Consider the following 22,584-nt stretch of genomic DNA (forward strand, 5'->3'; position numbering starts at 1 on the left):
ACATGGGTTCAAGATGTGTGTCTATCTGTTGGTCCTAGATACCAAAACCTTCTAGGTATACCCTGTCTATTTATTTTAATCTAACTCTCGTTGCCTCTTTCACTTATTTTTAGGATACTTAAACTTGAATTGCTTGCATTGGTTGATATAATATATCTAGGGAAAATTTCTTTGGTTACTCTTACATTGGCTGCTAAATATATGTATGTCTTGACATGGCCAACCAAAGAACCAAGTTTTATTTCTAGGTATAATTTAGTAGCCTTCTTCACGTTTTACTCATTTAATGTTGAGAATTTTCCTTTATGGTTCCTGATGTTGAGATTCTTCTTTTGATTTTATGTTGTACTTGGTGTTTTCTCCCAGTTGCAAGGCATGAATGATGAAACACATTTAACTTAGGTAACCAATTTTTATCCCTTGACTTGTGGATTTAAAATGTATATATATCCCTTGATTTTTTTCCTTAAATCTCTATTTATATTGGGGTTTCTTTTCCTTGGAACAAGTACAGGTACGAGAAACAATGCTATCCTCTAGCTTGCCCATTCAGCTGTTGCAGCTACAATCCCACTCAAATAATATTTTACACATCGTTATAGGTTGGTTTTGTTCCTTCATCTTGGTGATGGATTTTTTTCAGAAGAGAAAGAGCTTAATTGTTTTCTCAGTGATATGACTACAAGTCATGCCTCTAACATACTATTTTTTTTAGAACCTTACAAGAATGTGGTTTCGTTGTAATTTTTATTCCAGGACTCTTCCTACTGTACTCTTGCAGAAATTTACTACCTATGTATACTTATGTCTTCATTATGGTTGCCAGTTCCAGCATTACCATGGCATCTTTGAATGATTGTAGTCTCCTTAATTTTAATTTCGATTTGATACGATAATTTTGATATATCTTATCAATGAAGTGTTTCATTATTTGATGTGAGGAATAAGCTATACATTTAATCTTTAGGGAACTAGAATGTATATGTCTTTCTTATTTCCGTTATCATAAGCCAATGGATCTATATAGCTATTTCATGTATTTAGTTGTTATTGGATATTCCATGTATATAAATTCTCAATTGGAACTATGTATATAGTTTTATTTTGTGCACTGTTCACTTCTATACACATGTCCATATAGATTTTGTAGATATCTTTTATACCTACAAGTGCTTCTTTAGTTCAGAGTAGTTAAATAGGTGTATTCTCTCTTCCTTGGAATGAATATTTATTGTTAATTTTAGTCGATGATACAGCTAAATTGTAGCTCTAATTTGTTTTTGATCAGTTCTGCTGAGGTCTAAGTACTTATTATATGTATCAAAATTGTTTCTTACCATTTCCTTGATTGTTCTATTTCTATCTTTTGACTGGTATCCCACAAATCATTATTTATGTTTAAATGTTATAAAATAATTACTACTCTTGATTTCCATCTTATCAAATTTTATTCTCAAATCACCTACTTACCTATTTGATAATTATTTCGCTCGGCCTTATACATGTAGTGGCATAATCATAACTCCCACAAAGTTAAGAAATCTTTGGCTCCCTATCCTCAGTCATGTTTTCCTTAGGTGTTATTTCCCTTATGAATTGTAGGAATGTTGTCCTTAGGTTTTATTTCCCTTGCGAACTGTAGGAATTTTTACTACAGAAGGATAATCCATGATTTCAATTCCTTTATCCATTAAACATAGGATAAGAAAGAAAAACAGTATTCATTAGTTATCTTTGGCCCCCTATCCTCAATGATGTTTTCCATAGGTGTTATTCATTTGTAGGAATGTTGTCCGTAGGTGTTATTTCTCTTCCGAACTGTAGAAATTTTTACTACAAAAGATAATCCATGATTTCAATTCCTTTATCCATTAAACATAGGATAAGAAAGAAAACCAGTATTCATTAGTTATCTTTGGCCCCCTATCCTCAATGATTTTTTCCTTAGGTGTTATTTCCCTTACAGACTATAGGAATTTTTACTACAACAGGATAATCCGTGATTTCAATTCCTAAATCCATTAAACATAGGATAAGAAAGAAAACCATTATTCATTAGTTTAATACTTTCGGCTAACTATCCTAGCTTTTCTATTATCCTTTAGCCACATAGCCACTATGAAAAAGTAACCATCACTTTGAATATATTTATATCTATACGAAAGTATAAGAACATTTATATTATAGTTGATTAATCTAAAAAAAATTCGATTAGTAATAAATTACAACCCATAGTTATGAACTAAGTAAAATAATATTAGAAAAATCATTTTAAATCTAGTCGATTTATTTTTTCACAGAGATATCGCTAAAAGTTCTCAAAATTCCTTAACAATTTAATTAGTTCTCTACATATCCAACTACCAATATTTAATTAGAGCATGATTTTCATAATTCATCATACAAATAATTTCTAGATCATATCTAGTAAGATAATTAACATCCAACCAAGAATATAAAATGTTAAAATTCATGCAAGAATACTCATCAACAAATTATTTAGAAGTTCTTAACAATAGGTTTATTTCTAACCAAGAGGGTTATTCAAAATTTCTAACCAACGGGGTTATTCAAAAGTTCTAACCTACAGAGTTATTCACAAATTCTTAACAATAGAATTATACAGAAATTCCAATCGTAACACCAAACTAGAATGCCTTCCCCAATAGATGAGATCTGATTTACCCCTCTAATACTAACAACCTTGACTTATTCAGAAATTCATAACAAAAAAATTATCAATAAATTCTAACCGTAACACCAAACTAGAATGCCTTCCCCCCCGAGATGAAATCTCCTTTCCGCCTCTACAATCAACAATCTCTTGTGATTCTTGCCAAAGAAATTTTATGCCTTGCTTGCCTCGCTGATTTTCCTTTACGGTGTTTCGCTTTCTAGGGTCTGCCAACCATATGGCCTAGGATTTTTCCTATATTTATTTTTTTTGTTTTTTCGAAATAGGTCTTCCCTTTTTATTAAATCTCTCCTTTTTCATTAGGATCATTTAAGTGATGTTTATCCTTTTTGTATGGATCTCATTAACTCAAATTATTTTCCAAGAAATCATAAGTTTATCTTTATTACTCAATTTTATGTAATACATCATCAAGTTGTATTTCAATTTAAGTTTTCTATAACTTTATAGTCGTCACACTAAAAATAGTTCATTCTAATTAAAGAATATTTACATCACCACAAAGGGGTGTTACACTATTCCAATATAGATTTAACACATTAGTAATTATCTCTTGCATGCCACCACTTGTTCATTAGTATGATAACTATTCTTCTTGCATAAACACGCATCTCCCCTTTCCAAAAGAATCCAACTACATCTTGCATTCTATTAACACATTTTTTCATGCAATATAATTTTTTCCCAAATCCCCTTTCCAAAAGAATCCAACTACATCTTGCATTCTATTAACACATTTTTTCATGCAATATAATTTTTTCCCAAATCGTACTAACATAATAACTCATAACTCATATTCCCTTTATGAAAATTAATATCATGTCTATCATTTTATACACCCAACATATTTTCTTAGTGCATGTATTTTTTTCATGCATGTAAACCCGCTTTTCCCTTTTGAAAATAGTGGCAAATAAACATATTCTTCTAAAATAAATTAACATAATGATTATTATTTTATGCATCCCACACATATTTTTTAACGAAATCTCGTTCAAAAGTTGTTCTATCTTACACATCTACGCATTTCAAAAGATAATACCACTTTCCATAAAGTATAAATGGATTACATGAGAATTCAAAAGAAACCATTCAACAAGGTAAATTTATGCCCAATAATGATCTTTTTTTTTTCAAAAACATTTACTAGTCTTTCATGAGAATCTCTTGAATTCTTTTAGAAATCATTAATGCATTAAAACAAATATTAACGAGTCTCTATTAAACCTTCGCAATAGGTATACATAATCAATCTTTCTGCTGTATTAAATAGCATGGTAATCTATAGATATAGATTCATGAAAATCCTTCCAAAAAAATTAAAAAAAGGGTTAGATAACTGAAATATAACGTACAATTCTTTTAAGAAATTAAATAAGTAATCATTGTTTTCTTTTTCTTTTTTCAATAAATTCGATAGTCATATATGTTTTTTAAAAAATAGTAAAACAATAGCTATCGTTTTTCCCCTATGAAAATATATACCATATATATCTATATATATGTTCAAAAATATATATATCTATATATATATGCAAATATATATCAAATATATATATTTGTTTCATGACACCAAACATGAAATTCTTATCATTTCACACACGACCTACCTATGCAATACTTTAAAAAGGGTTCGTTACTATCTTTAAATCCATTATGGCTGACGAGCCCCATTCGAAATTGAATTGATTTAGTTGTAATAGTAGAGTTTTGATTGCACAGCCCTTAAAAGATTCTCCAACGAGATCCTCTATGTCAGAACTCCACGTCATATACAGAAGGTAAAAACATTCATAATAAAAAGAAAATTAAAATGTACGTGAAAATATATTTGACAGGGTTTCAAATACCATAGCATTATAACAATGATATTCAAAATGAAGGTTCAATCAAATAAAGGGTATGATCTCTATTTTAATTTCCGAGTTATTGATTTTAGATTAAGTACCATCGTTTAATGGCTTCATTAATAATGTCGTGCATTGGGAATTCCCACCTTTCTGTTTGTTGTCGATCCTAAAAGATTATGCAGCGAGATCCTCTATGTCAGAACTCCACGTCATACACACATAAGGTAAAAACATTCATAATAATAAAAAAAATGAAAATGTACATGAAAACATATTTGACAGGGTTTCAAATACCATAGCATTATAACAATGATATTCAAAATGAAAGTTCAATCAAATAAACGGTATGATCTCTATTTTAATTTCCGAGTTATTGATTTTAGATTAAGTACCATCGTTTAATGGCTTCATTTATAATGTAATGCATTGAATTCCCACCTTCCTGTTTGTTGTCGATCTCAATGCTTATGCGTTTAATCCGTCAAACTTCATTACCGGTTACAGCTGGCTAAAGCTTATCCATATTGTTGATTTTGGTTTTGGTAATAAATCCCTGCTCTGCCTTGATACGTGGCACGAGCAGCCCTGTTCCTCCGCAGCTACTACTCTCAGGTTCCTCGTCGCATCGACGTTGGAAGACCTGGTTTCACGATCCCATGGCTAAGATATTTCTGGAGGTTTGATCAACGCTGCTCTCGGGTGCTATGCCTCATTTTACAGTTCCTTTCCTTGGCACCTGCTCTGTTTCCTCATCTCTTCTCGCAGGCTTTCTTTGTCTCTTAGTCCGGAGCTTCGAACAGGATGGAAGAATTACAAGAGCAACGATATGGCTTCCCTTTCGATAGGTGGAGCCAGGGTAAGTGTACTTGCAATTGAGTTCTATTGTATTTTCTTATTACAGGATTATTGTTTCCCGTTATACTAGTTCTGTCGCTAATAATGTTCGCGGTGCACTCTATCTGTAAGCGTTACAGCTATGAGTCTGAGATCTACAAGCTGTCGTTGTATGGTGGTTACCTTGCATGTTTCCATCTCCCGAGGGTTTCCGGGTAAGAATTACCTCCAGTTTGATGCTTATTCGACAGAGAATGAATCCTCTGGTTATTTTGGGGCTAAGGTTTGAGCTCTCAAGAGTTTTACCATTTTTCTTTTCCCAGATTTTGAAGTTAATTTGGATTGAAATGTTTGTAATAGTTTGTTGGGTGATTGCCCATAATATGTTAAGAATTTTATATATTTCCTCTCTCACATAGGGAATCTGTTTTCCAGCTACGGGTCTTGTGACAATGGCCGCGCCGTTGTAATTTTCATGTTTAAGTTATTGGGAAAGATTGACATTATCTCTGTTAAGACCCATGAATCTATCTTGGCAGACTTCAGTAATTCGAAATCGTTTGGTTATTTCCTCGTGTTCTAATGTTCTGGTTCCACATGAAATGTATTTATGAATTACTGTTCGAAGTATGAATGATTTAAGCTTGCTATCCTTTACAATATGCAAGATATTCCTGCTCTTAGTTTCTGTTCAGTTGATGTGGATAATATTTGCTGTGATAGTCACGAGTCAGGGTTTTCCACATACTTTATTGTTTAACGAGAATTTATGCGGCAGTGTGTTAACAACAATTTAGCATTTGCCCTTTTGAGAAATTGAGTTATCTACAGTTCTTCGTTGCTCTTGATTTAATAATTGGAAGTCTCAATTAACTCATTCGAGGATTATTCAGTTGTTCTAACACTGTGAGGTTCCCTACCCTTGTAGGGTTTAAAGGATCTTACAGTGTTTGAAATTTATTTATCATTCTGTCCATTTACCATGCGACTTAGGGTAAATACCCTTGTATCTCCCCACTACAATGACCCTTCTTAATTGCATCCCTTCGACTCTCTGGAATCTAACCCTGGTTATCTAACCGTGGAAACAAATCCCTTCCACATTTTGGGTTCTAGCATTATCTGTAATTTTCTTTTCTGATATTCCTTATTTCTGTTCAATGGTCTCTTGATACATTTCTAATTTGCAGTTCTATAATTCACACATTCAACTAAGGGAATGTTTACCAATTCATTACCATAGTAGTTCTACTATAATTAATTTACCAAACAATAAAAGATTTGTACAGTTCATAACCCTACAGCCTGCATGGTTTAGAATATATAAATTCTCTTGTTCCTTTAAATAGAGGAGGAATGACCTGTTATAGTTTTATGAACCGAGTGTTTCACGCTACCAAGTGAGTCCATCATCAGAGGATGCATCAATAGATATTCTAAAGATATTAATAATGTATCCATGAGCTATATTTCAGAGTATATATATAGGTTATGAAAAAATAATATAAGAAATATGGTCGGCCATTATCTTATTAGTATGTTAATATTTAGATTTTTTTTAATATGTTTAATTAATTGGTGAATTTGTTTTATTAATTATTTTTTATATTAATTAAACAAATTAATTAATTAATTAATTAAAAATTTGATTAATATTAATAATGTATCCATGAACTATATTTCAGAGTATATATAGGTTATGAAAGAAATAATATAAGAAATATGGTTGGCCATTATCTAATTAGTAGGTTAATATTTAGATTCTTTTTTTAAGATGATTAATTAATTGGTTAATTTGTTTTATTAATTATTTCTTATATTAATTAAACAAAATAATTAATTAGTTAATTTTTTATATTAATTAATTAATTAATTAAAAAATTGATTAATTAATTAATTTTATTATTTATTATTTATTAAATTAATTGCTTTATTTATTAATTTATTATTATTTAATTATTTAAATTTTTTTAATTAATTTATTAATTAATTGAATAATTAGTTTAATTAATTAATTAATTAGTTTGTTTAATTAATCTGTTTAATAAATTTATTTCTTTATTTAAGTTCTTAAATGAAATGTCTTATATAGAATTTAAACCCTTAAAGCTTTGGCTATAATTTTATATCTAAATTCTAATGTTAATTTCTAATTATTTTAATCTGAGTTATTATGACTATATGCTTAATTTAATTTCATATGTTACTATAATATTATAATTAATAATTTATGATTTGAGTTTTATTTTAATATTATCAAATGATTAGTCATGAAATAATCAATTATATATTTATTATGTTTATATTTGTTTTTGTTTTATTTTTTTTTGAGGAGGATGTTAGATAATGTTTGTTTGTTCTTTTGTTTTTTATTTTATTATTGTTTTAAGAGGAGGGATTAAATTATTATAAGGGATATGAGTTAATTGTTGATTCTTTAAGATTTCAAGTAAAGGTTTCCAGGTATTGCTTAGTTTTAGTCCATTGTCTCGGTTCAAGTTGTTCTTCATTTTTTCTATTTCAATGGTTTATGTGATTTTCCTTTTAAGATAGTGGTCTTCTTTTCTAACTAGTTTGACTTATTCCATGCAAATGTAATGAGAGGAAGAGTGAACATGTTCTGCTAAGGCTGATTTTGAGGTCCTTTCTCTTTTTAAGTCAGCAGTGTGTTCTTTAGTTCTGATGTTAAGGGACCTACTTGTTTCACCTATGTATTCCTTTCCACATGAGCAATGAATAACATAAACAACTTTTTTTAGGTTAGGGTTTATGGGATCTTTGACAGAGTTGAATAACTATCTAATGGTGTTGGTAGGAGTGAAGGCTACATTAATGTTGTGTTTATTAAGAATTTTAATAATTTTATCAGTGGCGCCTTTTATGTACGGAAGGGAGACTTTGGGAGTTGATAAATTTTGATCTTTGATATCATTATTATTCTTGTTTGGGGATAGTTGCATGGCATTCTTAATGGTATTCCTATTATAACCATTTATTTCAAAAAGTTTGTGAAGATTGTTGAGTCCATCTTTTAAATGTCCAGGATCAGATATTCTTGCCACGCTAGTGGTTAAGGTTCTTATGATGTCAATCTTATGTTTAGGGTGGTGATGAGAATTTCCATGTAGATATCGTTATGTATGGGTTTTCTTTCTATAAACTTGGAAACCAAGTGACCCTTCTTTTTTAGTTATAAGGATATCCGAAAAGGGAAGCTGGTTGTTATTCTTAATTTCAATAGTGAATTTTATATGGTCAGAAAGGCTATTTAAGTGATTGAGGAATAGGTCAAGTTTTTCTTTTCCATGAATCCACTTGGCAAATATGTCATCGACAAAACTTTTCCCTTCTTCAGGGATATATGGAAATGACGTAAGAGCCTTCTATTCGAAGTGCTCCATAAAGATGTTGGCAACTATGGGGGATAGAGCCCATAGCCACACCATGGGTTTGTTCATAAATTTTAACTTTAAAACTGAAGTAAGAGGATTTTAAACAAAGTTCCAAAAGATTCATTGTTTCTTTATCAGTGATATTACTCATGATATTAATAGCCTCATCAATAGGAATCATAGTATAAATAGATACAATATCAAAGCTAACCATGAGATCCTCGTCCTTCATTTCTGTGCTATTAATCCATTGAAAAAAAGAAGAGGAGTCCTTAATATAAGTGGGGGCTTTACCCAACAGGGGTCTAAGTTTTTTGTCTAGATGTTTTGCCAGAAGGTAAGTAGGGGAACCTATGGTATTGACTATAGGTATGAGATGTATGTTAGGTTTATGGACTTTAGGAGCACCACAAATTCTAGGAATAATGGAACTATTAGGGATGATTTTCTTTTTTGTGATGTTATCCAGGGATGATTCTTTCATTTTCTTAATTACTTCACGGATAAGTTTCTCACTAGGATCTTTATTAATGATTTTATAACAACCATTATTATTTAGAAGTTTTTCCTTTTTATTGTCATAATCAATTCTCCTCATGATTACAATTTTGTTTCCATTATCAGCCTTTAGGATGACTATGTTTTTATTTTTTCCAAGGTTTTTTAAGGCTCTGTTTTCTTCTAAGGATATGTTAGATGCATGAGGTTTAGGGGTTCTAAGAATTTTTGCAATATCTTGTCTAATTTCTTCACTTTTAGCTATATCTAGGTCTTTAATAGCTACTTCAATGTTACTAATGACCTCCTCCACAGGTATTTTATTAGGGGTTATAGCAAAATTTAACCCTTTTTTCAGGATTGATTCAGTTGCATGATCTAACTGAATTCCTGATAAGTTAATGACCTGGGAATTATCTAATTTCAGGCTTTCACTAGGACTTATGGTTTGAGTTTTTGAAATATCCTACTCCAAATCTGCATTATTTTCTCTTGGTGATCTATGAACAAGACCATTATTAGCTGATATATTGATAATTATGTTATTAGGAGATGAAGAGTCTGGGAAATTCTTGTCATGTGGATTCTGAACCAGTTTCTGCGTTTGGTAATTAAAACTTGATAGCATTCTTGAGGAAACGTTGTTTGTATCAATGTATGTGTTGTTCTGATTTTCCATATGCCGGATGGAGTACCCTATGCTTGACTGCTGGTCATTACTGGTTTGTTAACAGGCTATCGAAATATCCACACTGTTGTGATATTCAGTCTCTACGCTGTTATGATTATCAATGTCCACATCTACGCTATTTTCACACGGTTCATGCGCTTTACTATCATCAAACATGGTATTGGAGGGGAGACAAATTCCCATGTTGCCCTCGCTGCTTATATCCTGCTCCATATATGCGGTGTTATCTTTTAGGGATCTGTGGTCAAGACCAATATTAACTGTTATATTGAGAGGGGGAATTGTGTTGTCAGGAGATGAGGAGTTGTTGTAATCTAGGCGAGTGTGGTTCTTCTCATGCGGATTCCTAACCAAGATCTTTGTTTAGTAATTAAAAATGGACCGCGTTTTGGAGGAAGTGTTGTTTATATCAACGCTATCCATACTCATTGTGAAGGGCTTATAATCTCCACCAACAGTGCACAAATTGTTCAGTTTTTTAATTTTTTGTTGTTGTCCTTTGTTAACCATTTCTTAGATTTTATGAATGTAATCGCGTCCAAGGATTGCCATAGATCATGTCTAAGATATGAGGAAAGATATAAATGAGAGGAAAGAAGTTTTTGAGAGGTTTTTACTAATTTTGATCTAACTCGTTTATTTTCATTTCTGACTAGGGTTTCACATAATTTTTTGAAGCTAGACAGATTTTTTCCCAAGTGATAATCACTCTACTGTAAAAGGTTTCTAGTGCTTAAGTTGATCTGTTGGTCCCAATTCTACCATATTGTTTTCTCAGTTGGTATAAATGTAATTAATTATCCTACTGTTAATATTTCAAGTATCATCTCAGCACTAAGAGCTCCAACTACATCTTTTCAATCCCAGTAAAACACACATAATTTAGTTATGCACAACAGATTAATTTCCATACCTAAATCGGGATTCAAAGGAAGAACTCCAATGGTAGAGATCACCTTTGTTTTTTTCTTCTTGTCAACCACCCATCTGTGATATTTGTCTTTCGAGACCAAATCTCCCCCCAGGCTTGGTTGCAAGAGCTCTATCTTGTGCAAGTCGCTCACTCATAGTGCTTATGCTATTTGGTCATCACGAAACTTAGCAATTCTTCCCTTACTACCTGACATTTCAGCACGGTATTTCCTCCACCCCACTTCATTTTCTTTAAAAGCATTACATAGTTAGGGGAGGTAGTTAGGGTTTTCCTGGCAACTACCTTTTCCCAACTTCCTCCCATGAGAAGTTACAAGATCCTCTCATACTCAAATAATTTCTCATTTTCAATAATTAACAATATTATTTAATTCAAACCATTAATAACAATAATTATTCTTTTTTTCTTATTGTGGTAAAATAAAATATTTATAGCTTTTTTGGGGACATTACATCTCCCCCTCCTGAAATCAAACATCGTCTCGATGTTTTCCAGCCAAAACAGCCCTGGATAAGCTTCTCTAATGAGTTGTTCATCCTCCCAGGTGGCCTCATCTAGCCCAAAGTGCTGCCATTGCACTTTAACTTGGGTGATTGATCGTTTCCACAACATTATTTGTCTCAGATCGAGTATATTTAGTGGCTTGAACGAGAATTCTCTTCCTGGCTCGATCTGAAACACATAATACTTAAGTCAATTTTTCCTTTAACAACAAATTTGATTGGTGTACCTAAGATACTTTCTTACCTGTATGTCATGCCGACTGATTATATGCTTAGGATCATAAACGTATTTTTTTAATACTAACACATGGAAGACATTGTGGACCTGAATATGACTTGATAGGGTGAGCTGGTATGCCACCGGCCCAACTCTTTCTAAGACTTGAAATGGTCCACAAAACTGGGGTGCCATCTTGGCACACCTACTCCATTGTAATGTACTCCTTTTAGCTCGAATTCTCACATACACATGATCTCCTACTTGGTATTCTTTAAAATTTCTCTTCTCGTCTGCGAAGCTCTTTTGGCTATCTTGGGCTGCCTTTAAATTCGATCGCACCTTCTTGACCATTTCATCCATCTCTTTTAGCATTTCGGGGCCCAGCATTAGTCTGTCCTCTGGTCCCCCCCAACTAGAGGGTGTATGACATTTCCATCAATACAACACTTCAAACGGGCTCATTTGTAGGGATGTATGATAACCATTGTTGTACAAAAACTCAACCAAGTGCAAATAGTCTTCCCACTTGGATGGTTGCTGCATCACATATGATCTTAGCATATCTTCTACCACCTAATTCACCCGTTCTGTTTGTCCATCGGTCTGAGGATGATAAGCGGTACTGAAATTTAATTGGGTCCCCAATCCCTCAAACGAAGTTCTCCAAAAGGCTGATGTAAATTTTGCATCACGGTTAGAAATTATAGTTTTTGGTAACCCATGCACCCTAAAAATGTTTTGCATAAAAATATTGGCAATCTGTGCCGCCCTGAAAGTGGAATGTACTGGTATAAAATGGGTTGTTTTGCTTAATTTGTCTACCACCACCATGATGGAGTCACTGTTTTTCTTGGATTTGGGTAATCCTGTTATAAAATCCGTATAGATGGTCCCCCACTTCCACTTCGGAGTTGGTAGCAGATGCAATAATCTAGTAGGGTGCTGATGCTTTATTTTGACTTGTTGGCATTCCAGGCAACATGCCAAATATTCTGCTACTTCTTTTTTCATGCTCGGCCAGTAGTACTCCTTTTGGAGTCATGTAATTAGACTTTGGTACCCTAGGTGTCCTGCATAAGGACTCTTATGAAATTCATCTAAAATCACACTTTTAATGTTACCTTGGTTGGGTACATATAGTCTCTTTTTGTAACTCTGCATGCTGGCAGCATCCATCACATATCCTTGTTGATATTTATGACTGGTTGGGTTTTGAACTTATTGTCCTATTTGCTGATAATTTTGATCTTGCTCTGCTACCTTTTTAATCATCTCATTGAGAGTAGTCTTCCCTTCACTGCAAGCAATTTTGTAGAGGCAATGTACCTTTTGACCTAAAGCATTAGCTACTCGGTTTTCTTCTTTGCCCTTTAGATGTTTAATCGCGAAATCAAATTTTCTTAGGAAATCCACCCACCGCACCTGCCTAGCATTTAAGGTAGGCTGATTGAAGTAACTAGTCAAGCTATGATGGTCTGTCATCAACATAATTTTTTTTCCCATCAGATAGTGATGCCACATCTTTAAAGCATGAATGAGAGCAGCCAGCTCCAAATCGTAATCAGAATATTTCTGCTAGTGCTCCTTTAGTTTCCTGGATTCATAGGCGATTACCTTACCTTCTTGCATTAATACTCCTCCTACTCCTTCCTTACTCACACCTGTGCATACCACATAGTCCTTTCCTAGGTCTGTTATGCTTAATATAGGCATGGTGGTGAGTAGATGCTTGAGCTGTTCAAAACTTTTTTGGCATTCTGTGGTCCATTTAAAAGTTTTTCCCTTTTTCTGTAGGGAAGTGATAGGATAAGCCACTCTCAAGAATCCTTCCACAAACCACCTATAATAACCCGCTAATCCCATGAAGGATCTTATATCCGCTACGTCCTTCGGCATTGGCCATTCCATTATGGTCCTTATCTTCTCAGGGTCCACAATGATTCCATCTTTAGTGATAATATGTCACAACTACTGAATTTGTTCCTTAAAGAAGTCACACTTGCTATACTTGGTGTAAAATTGATGTTCCCGGAGAGTTTACAGTACCAGTATGAGGTGTTCCTTGTGTTCTTCAATATTTCGGGAATATATTAGTATATCGTCAATAAAAATTAACATAAACTTGTCTAAATATTGCTGAAATATGTTGTTCATTAAGCACATAAAGGTCACGGGGGCATTGGTTAACCCGAAGGGTAATACCACAAACTCGTAGTGTCCATAGCGAGTTCTAAAGGTAGTTTTGGTTATGTCTTCCTCTTTGATTCTAATCTAGTGGTACCCTGATCGCAAATCAATTTTTGAGAACACTGTTGCTCCTTTTACTTGGTCAAAAAGTTCATCAATATGGGTTAAAGGATACTTATTCTTAATTGTCAATTTATTCAATTGACGATAGTCCATGTACATATGAAGGCTCCCGTCCTTCATTTTGACGAACAACATGTGGGCTCCCTAGGGCGACACACTGGGGCAGATGTAATTTTTATCAAAAAACTCCTACAATTGAATTTTCAAGTCTGTTAATTTTGGTGTGCTCATCTGATAAGGAGCTCAGGGCATCGGGGCTACTCATGGCATAAATTTGATAGTAAAGTCTATATCTCTCTTGGGTGGTAGTCATGATATCTCTTTAGGGAACACGTCTGCAAATTCTTGAACCACTGGAATACTTTCCAAAGTCGCAGTCCTGTCCTTTGAGTTGGCATAACCAACTTGAATGGCATAAGCCTGACATATTTTCCTAATGCACTTTGCCAATTGAGAGGCGGTTATTGGCTGAATCTGCACTAGCCTCAGAATACCTTGCATCTCCTACTTTTCCCCTAGTTCATTTTGGAAGCAGATAGTTTTTGTCTTACAATTTATAATGGACCAATGTCTTCGCAACTAGTCCATGCCTATCAACACGTCATACAAACCATGGGGAATTATGTTTAAATCTGCCATCAAAGGCTGGCCTGCTATCTTCAGCAGGCAGTCATTGACGTTGGCTAACACACTCCTCTTTGCCCTTGTTGCCAGTTGTACTAGCCAAGGTATTTTAAACTTGACCGTTTGTAATTTACATTTTTCCACAACCTTATGATTAACATAGCTTAATGTAGCTCCAGGATCAATTAAAACAGATACAGTATGATCAAAGATCTTACCTTCGAACTCCACCGTAGTCGGCTGATATTTTGCTTGATGATCTTTGAGAGCAACATTAATTTTCGGTATACTCTGGGCCACATCACCTACCGTAGATTCTCCATGGACCTGTGAAAATTGTTCAATACCCTTTCGATGAGGACAGTTCTTAACGTAATGTGGCTCTCCACATCCCCAGTATTGTATTGGAGGTCTTGCTATCCCTTCGTTATCAATTTTACTAGATTTCTCACTGAATCTGGATTCAGTGGGTGGCTTCAATCTGAGCTGGATTTTGGGCAGGTTCCTATTGTTTTTCCCTTTGGAAAATCCTTTGCTAACACTACCACAATTTCCCTTGGTGCCCACAACAATCTTATTACCATTCTTATCAGCCCACCGCTTTCCCAGGATTTCTCCCTTCTGCTTGCTTTGCTGATAACATATCCTGGTCCTTCATATAACCTCATCCATCGTTCTTGGGTTAGAAAACTCAATCCTTTCCCTCATCGCCAAATGTAAACTTCTAATGAACCGCTGGACTTTAGCCTTTTCCTCCCATATGTAAGGTAGATATCAGAGTAGAGAGGTAAATCGAGTGATAAACTCATCCATTGTTTGTTATCCAAGCCGCAGGTCATGGAATTCCCTTGCTTTCGTAGCATAAAATTGTTCAGTCAAATATCTTTCCATGAAATATTTTTTGAACTTTTCCCAAGTTATATTTTGTTCACTTACCCCTCGTACAACCTTGACCTCCTCCCACCACAAAGTGGTCTTTCCTTGCAATTGGGAAATGGCCAGCCACACTTTGAGGTTGTGATCATATTCATATAATTGGAAATATTTATTCATGTTAATCAACTAGGCCTTGGCTACCTCCTCCAGTTCTCCATCAAGAGTGGCGTCTTTATTTTCCAAAAATCCCCTTGTAACTCTATCGATTGCCTTTTTGAGGTTGGGTGTTCATAGGCATTATCAGACTTTTCCCCTCAATTCTCTTCCCCTCCTTCTATTTCTTCCTAGTCCTTGTGGTAGCCCTATTCTTCTGACACTCATACCAGTTCAGGGCTCGGGTTCAGATGGCGCCGATTCTGCTTGTCAGACAGGCTTTTCACGATTTTTTCCTATTCCATAGTTAATCTTGCATTGTCCTCCCGTAGGTGGGCCATCTCATTCTTTAATTCATGGACTACCTCTAATATCATAAGATTGGTGTTGTGGTCCTCCTCCCCTAACTAGACCCATATTTCAGGATTGTTCTTAGGGAATGTTGTAGGTCCTGGGCCAATCACATTCCTGTGTGGAACATTGTTCATTCTCATATTCTGCTATCGTCTAGTTTCCTGTTCTTAACAAGTTAGTGAGTTATCAATAGGTAGAAAACAAAAGAAGAACGATGACTGATTTCCCTCGCTTAGTATATTTACCAGAGGCCATAGTTTGCTAACTAGGCTTTGATACCACTTGTCAGAACTCGACGTCATACACACATAAGGTAAAATCATTCATAATAAAAAAAAAATTAAAGTGTACATGAAGATATATTTGACAGGGTTTCAAATACCATAGCATTATAACAATAATATTCAAAATGAAGGTTTAATTGAATAAATGGTATGATCTCTATTTTAATTTCTAAGTTATTGGTCTTAGATTAATTACCATTGTTTAATGGCTTCATCAATAATGTTGTCCATTGGGAATTCCCACCTTCCCGTTTGTTGTCAATCTCAGTGCTTATGTGTTTAATCTGTCAAACTTCATTACCGCTTACAACTGGCTAAAGCTTATCCGTATTGTTGATTTTGGTTATGGCAATAAATCCCTACTCAGCCCTGGTACATGGCACGAGCAAGCATGTTCCTCTGCAATTACTGCTCTTAGGTTCCTCGTCACATTGATAGTGGAAGGCCTGGGATCACGATCCCACAGCTAAGATCTTTCTGGAGGTTTGATCAACCTTGCTCTCAGGTGCTATGCCTCATTTTGCACTTCCTTTCCTTGGTGCCTACTTCGTTTCCTCCTCTCTTCTCGCAGGTTTTGTTTGTCTGTCGATTCAGAGCTTCGATAGGTGGATCCTAGGTAAGTGTACTTGCAATTGAGTTCTATTATATTATCTTATCACAGAAGATTATTGTTTCCTATTGTACTAGCTCTGTTGCTAATAATGTTCACGGTGCACTCTGTCTGTAGGAGTTACAGCTATGAGTCCGGGATCTACAAGCTGTCATTGTATGGTGGTTACCTTGCATGTCTCCATCGCCCGAGGGTTTCCAGGTAAGAATTACCTCCAGATTGATGCTTATTCCTTAGAGAATGAATCCTCTAGTTAGCCGATAATGGCTCAGACATCCGGCACCGGAGGGATGATAATTTCGGTGAAGAGTACACCAGCAACCGAGTTAACGGCATGACTGGACTCACAGGGAGATGGCTTAACCGGCGGCGGCAGACCAGCCAAACTAGCGATCATTACAGATCGCGCCACAAAATTCAAAGCATAAGGAGAATTAATACCAGAACACCTGGAAGGAAGACGTATCAAAAGACATCAGTGACATTTATGTTCACGGTGTATCAGTCAGGAAGGCTCAAGGTACAAAGCATGGTGGATCGGAAGGAGGGCAAACAGGGTCTGTCCGACTCCATTAGCTTCCATAACAACCGATCAAAAGTACAACACACTTGGCAAATTGATCAATGGCTCATATGCAACCACACTCATTCTAAATCGACTGGCATCAGCCTCGCGTGTGTGGACCTCAATCGATTTGATGGTAACAGTACTCCTACCTACAGCAGGATCCAGACCGATTTCAGGAGGATCAACACCGGCAAAGGCTATAAAGTTGCGGGCTTTCACTCTGTTCTCACTACTGTGTCTTTTCATAGTGCAGACTTAACTTCAGTGAGCGAGAGGAATTCTGGTTGGAAGAAACATAGAGAGGTCAGGATGGAAGCCAGTGGTTGCCGTAGTGATGCAGCAAATCAGGACCTGCTGGAGGCGAAGCAAGGTTATGAAACTCGTGCTGCCGCTAGGAACAAGTGTAAGGTAGAGGAGCTGGAAGCTAAGGTGAAGCAAGTGGAGGAAGGGCGCACGGAGGAGGAGATTGTTGCGGAGGTCAATTGGTTGAGGGACCCTGGAACACCTTCGAAAAGGGCCACTCAATTCGTTAGGACGAAGGCCGAAAGTTGGCGCACCAAAATGCTCATAGCCAAAGCCTTGGAAACTGTGGAGAATGAGAAGCAGAACATAGTAACTGAAGTGATCCTTACGGAGGAGCAGATGGGGAAGATAATCAACTATAACAACTCTCTAGAAGGGCGGATCAATAGAGTTCATGAAGCCGTTCAAATTGTCAATAGGAAGCTCACCCTCCTCATCCAGATTCTGAGAGACATGGTCAATGCTGCTCCCGGAACCTCGCAGCCTGCCAAAACAGGGGCAGAGGATAATGAAACTATTGAAGCAATGCAAGCCAGGATGAATACTCATATGCGGCAGATGGGACTGGACACCATCAGCCAGATGGGAAAATTCATCTAGCTTCGCTCCCGGTGTGGCTCTCTTCGGCTTTATATATGTCTCTGTTACAGTTTGTCTATGCCTCTGCTTCAGTTTGTCTATATATTTGTCATGCCATGCACTGTCTTAGTTGTGTTGGATGATAGGAACAAGTTCAGGTCAAGCTACCCTGCGAGGTATGCTGTTTACAGTCCTGTTTTGGTGAAAACTCGGAGCAGATGTTTAGATATGGTTCACTGTGATTCCCTGCTCTCGATCCGCCATCGCGGATTTTTTGTACTATATTTTGTTATATAATATAATCTCCTGACTTACACAAAAAAGAATCCTCTAGTTATTTTGGGGCTAAGGTTTCGGCTCTCAAGAGTTTTACCGTTTTTCGTTTCCCCAATTTTGAAGTTAATTCAGATTGAAATGTTTGTAATAGTTTGTCGGGTGATTGCTTGTAGTAATTTAAGAATTGTATACATTTCCTCTATCGCATAGAGAAGTTGTTTCCCGGCTACGGGTCTTGAGACAATGGCCGCGCAGGCGTAATTTACATGTCTAAGTTATTGGGAAAGATTTACATTATCTCTGTTAAGACCCATGAATCTATCTTGGAAGAATTCTATAATTCAAAATCGTTTGGGTATTTAATCGTGTTCTAAGGTTCTGGTTCCACATGAAACATATTTATGAATTATTGTTCAAGGTATGAATGATTTAAGCTTGCTATCCTTTACAATATGCAAGATATTCCTGTTCTTGGTTTCTATTCTGTTGATGTGGGTAATATTTGTTGCGGTAACCATGAGTCAAGGTTTTCCACTTAGTTTATTATTTACCGAGAATTTATGCGGCACTGTGTTAACAACAATTTAGCATTATCCCTTTTTCAAAATTGAGTTATCTACAATTTTTCGTTGCTTTTGATTTAATAACTAGAAGTCTTAGTTAACTCGTTTGACGATTATTTAGTTTTTCTAACACTGTGGGGTTCCATACCCGTGTAGGGTTTAAAGGATATTACAGAGATTGAAATTTATTTATCAATCTATCCTTTTAGCATGGCAGCCCAGAATGACTTAGGGTAAATACCATTGTATCTCCCCACTACAATGACCCTTCTTAATTGTGTCCCTTCGACTCTCTAGGGTCTAACCCTGGTTATCTAACCATGGAAACAACTCCCTTCCACATTTTGGGTTCTAGCGTTATCTGTAATTTTCTTTTCTAATATTCTTTATTTCTGTTCAATGGTCTCTTGGTACATTTCTAAGTTTCAGTCCTATAATTCACACATTCAACTAAGGGAATGTTTACCAATTCATTACCACAATAGTTCTGCTATACTTAATTTACCAAACAATAAAAGATTTGTACAGTTCATAACCCCACAGCTTGCATGGTCCAGAATATAGAAATTCTCCTGTTCCAAACAAATAATGACTCTACTATAAAGAGGTTTCTAGTGCTTAAGGTCATCCATTGGTCCCAATTCTACCATCTTGTTTTCTTTGTTGGTATAAATATAATTAATTATCATACTGTTAATATTTCAAGTATCATTTCAGCACTAAGAGCTCCAACTACATCTTTTCAATCCCAGTAAAAGACACATAATTTAGTTATGCGCAACAAATTAATTTCCATACCTGAATTGAAAATCAAAGGAAGAACTCTAGTGGTAGAGATCACCTTTCTTTCTGTTGCTTGTCAACCACCCGTCTGTGAGATTTGTCTTTCAAGACCAATTCTCCCCCAAGCTTGCTCGCAAGACCTCTATCTTCTACAAGTCACTCGCACACAGTGCTTATGCTATCTGGTCATCACAGACTTAGCAATTTTTCCCTTACCGCCTAACATTTTAGCATGGTTTTTCCTCCCCCCCACTTCCTTTCCTTTGGAAGAATTACACAGTTACGGGAGGTAGTTAGGGTTTTCCTGGAAACTACCTTTTTCTAACTTCCACCATGAGAAGTTACAAGATCTGCTAATACTCAAATCATTCCTAATTTTCATTAATTAACAATATTATTCAATTCAAACCAGTAATAACAATAATTATTCAATTTTTTCTTACTGTGGTAAAATAAAATATTTATAGCTTTTTTGGGGACATTAGACTCTAACAGCGAAATTCGACTCTTGAACGCTCATACATATATTTATTTTTTCTCACATCTATGTACTCCAAGAAATCAGTTACATGAAAGAATTAACCAATTGGAACCCGCCTGGGTTAATCCAGTATCAAAACCTATTTATATTGAAAACCATTGTTATTTCAGCAAGGCAAGTCAACATATAAAACTAAAAAGAGGCTCTGGTGCTCCCATCTCATAGAACTCCCAAGATTTTTATTTAACCTCAAGTCACACGTGCTTTTTAGCTTTCCCAATGAATTGATAACTTGGAGCTATGAAACTACACTTACACTGTCCTCTTGAAATCTGAGAGAAACTTCGAATCATACCACCCTCTCCAGTTATCCAATACTACTCTTTTCCATGGATTCTATCGTACTCATTACCTCCCCAGCTTTGAACCATAGCATGGTGAAGGTAGCTCCAAGAACGTTCAACCTTAACTGAATCTTCACCCAAGCTTGATTAAAATAATGAATTAATCATTAATACATATCATATTATTAAATCCAAAATGTCTAGTAAATATATTAAATCAATGATATTTTCACTCATGTAGTTACATTAATTATTACATTTAGTCTTACTATAGAGATATCAAATTTCTTTTTTCCAAGGCCTTTAGTTAAACCAAGAAACAGTACAATTGGATTAATACTGTAAAACTAATGATATCTATAATTTTGCCAGAATTAATAGTTAGCTTGTGGTTATTTAAATTAACTTTTCTTATTTAAATTTATTATATATTAAATAATTATTAAGAAATTTAAAAAAGGTAAATTTTTAATTTATATATGTTATAAATTAAATTCATATTTATTTTAATCATAATTTTTATAATATTTAGCTAATTGTATTAAATTTAAGTGATGTTATCCATTTCTAAATAATAAGTAAATCTATATCTATATCTGTTACGGATAAAACAAATTCAAAATGTATCGAAAATTAAATTTAGTGGTGTCTTTTCAACATCTTTCCAATGCAAAATTAAATTGAAGTAATACCAATGAAAACATGAAATTTAGAAAAGGTTAATAGATTTTTGAACTTGTGATAAACATCTTTCCAATGATCAACAATAAAATTGAATTAATATTAATGAAAACGTGAAATCTAAAAAGGATTAATAGATTTTTGAGCTTGTGAAAGTTCATTAAGAGAAGTTGATCTTAGAACAATATTCATAATGAAAAGAATATCTGTTTTACACGTCAAGAAGGTGGTATAGTATAATTTTATATTAAATACATGATTTACTAGCTTTAACTACATTTTTAATATGAATTTTTATTGAATCTATTTATAAATGCTACACAAATTTGATAATAATTCATTTTGTTGTGTTCCCCTTATTATGCTCTTTATAATTAAGTTCATTGTTTTCTTTATATAACTCAGTCTTTGAAACATACTTTTAACAGAGCGTATGATTATGCTTTATCCATGATGGGGGTGGGGGATCACAGAGAGGGTGTCGTTGGTGGGTTGCCATGACCCTACCAACTCTCGAGACGACTAGGAAGAGTTGGCATGGCCTACCCACATACACTGAGTGTGGAGGATGATACTTGCCATTATGGTTTACCTCATGTTAGTGTGTTATATCTTCTTCTATTTAATGGTTTAATTGCCAATGTATTTGGAACAAGAGTTTAATTTCCAATGTATTTGGAACAAGAAGAGCATGTACTCCGAGAGTTTCTTTTCCTTATGTAATGGTATTTTGCATCCATCTCATATGCACCGGTGTTTTGTGGTATTTTGTTTCATGTTGGTATCTCTAGTCTCATTTTATTTTTCATTGGCTCTTGGACATTCGACACACCACTGAAATGAGAAATCAATAAGACACATTAGTCGGGCAAGTCCCTGAGGTGAACCATGATGGTAAAAATGGAATCCTTTCATTTATTAATGCGCTTCATAGGAACCAATGGAAAATTCCAGACATCCTACATCCTCTCTTATGAATCATTTGGAAAATCACAAAGGTGTGAAGTCAAGTTTCCAAAACCACGTAGTATTAGAGGAAATGGTCCCTCTCTTGTCACATCTTTAGTTTCATAGACGGGTGTTTGTTTGATATGTTTATGTTGATTTTTCCAGACATCTAAATATATGGTATGTTTGGCTATATAGTCAATGTGGTTGGAAGTAAGAATTTTTATAGT

This window comes from Pinus tabuliformis, chromosome 9, assembly GCF_031772625.1.
Source record: "Pinus tabuliformis cultivar Carrire ecotype Pingquan chromosome 9, CPIR1, whole genome shotgun sequence".
In the NCBI taxonomy this organism is placed as follows: Eukaryota; Viridiplantae; Streptophyta; class Pinopsida; order Pinales; family Pinaceae; genus Pinus; species Pinus tabuliformis.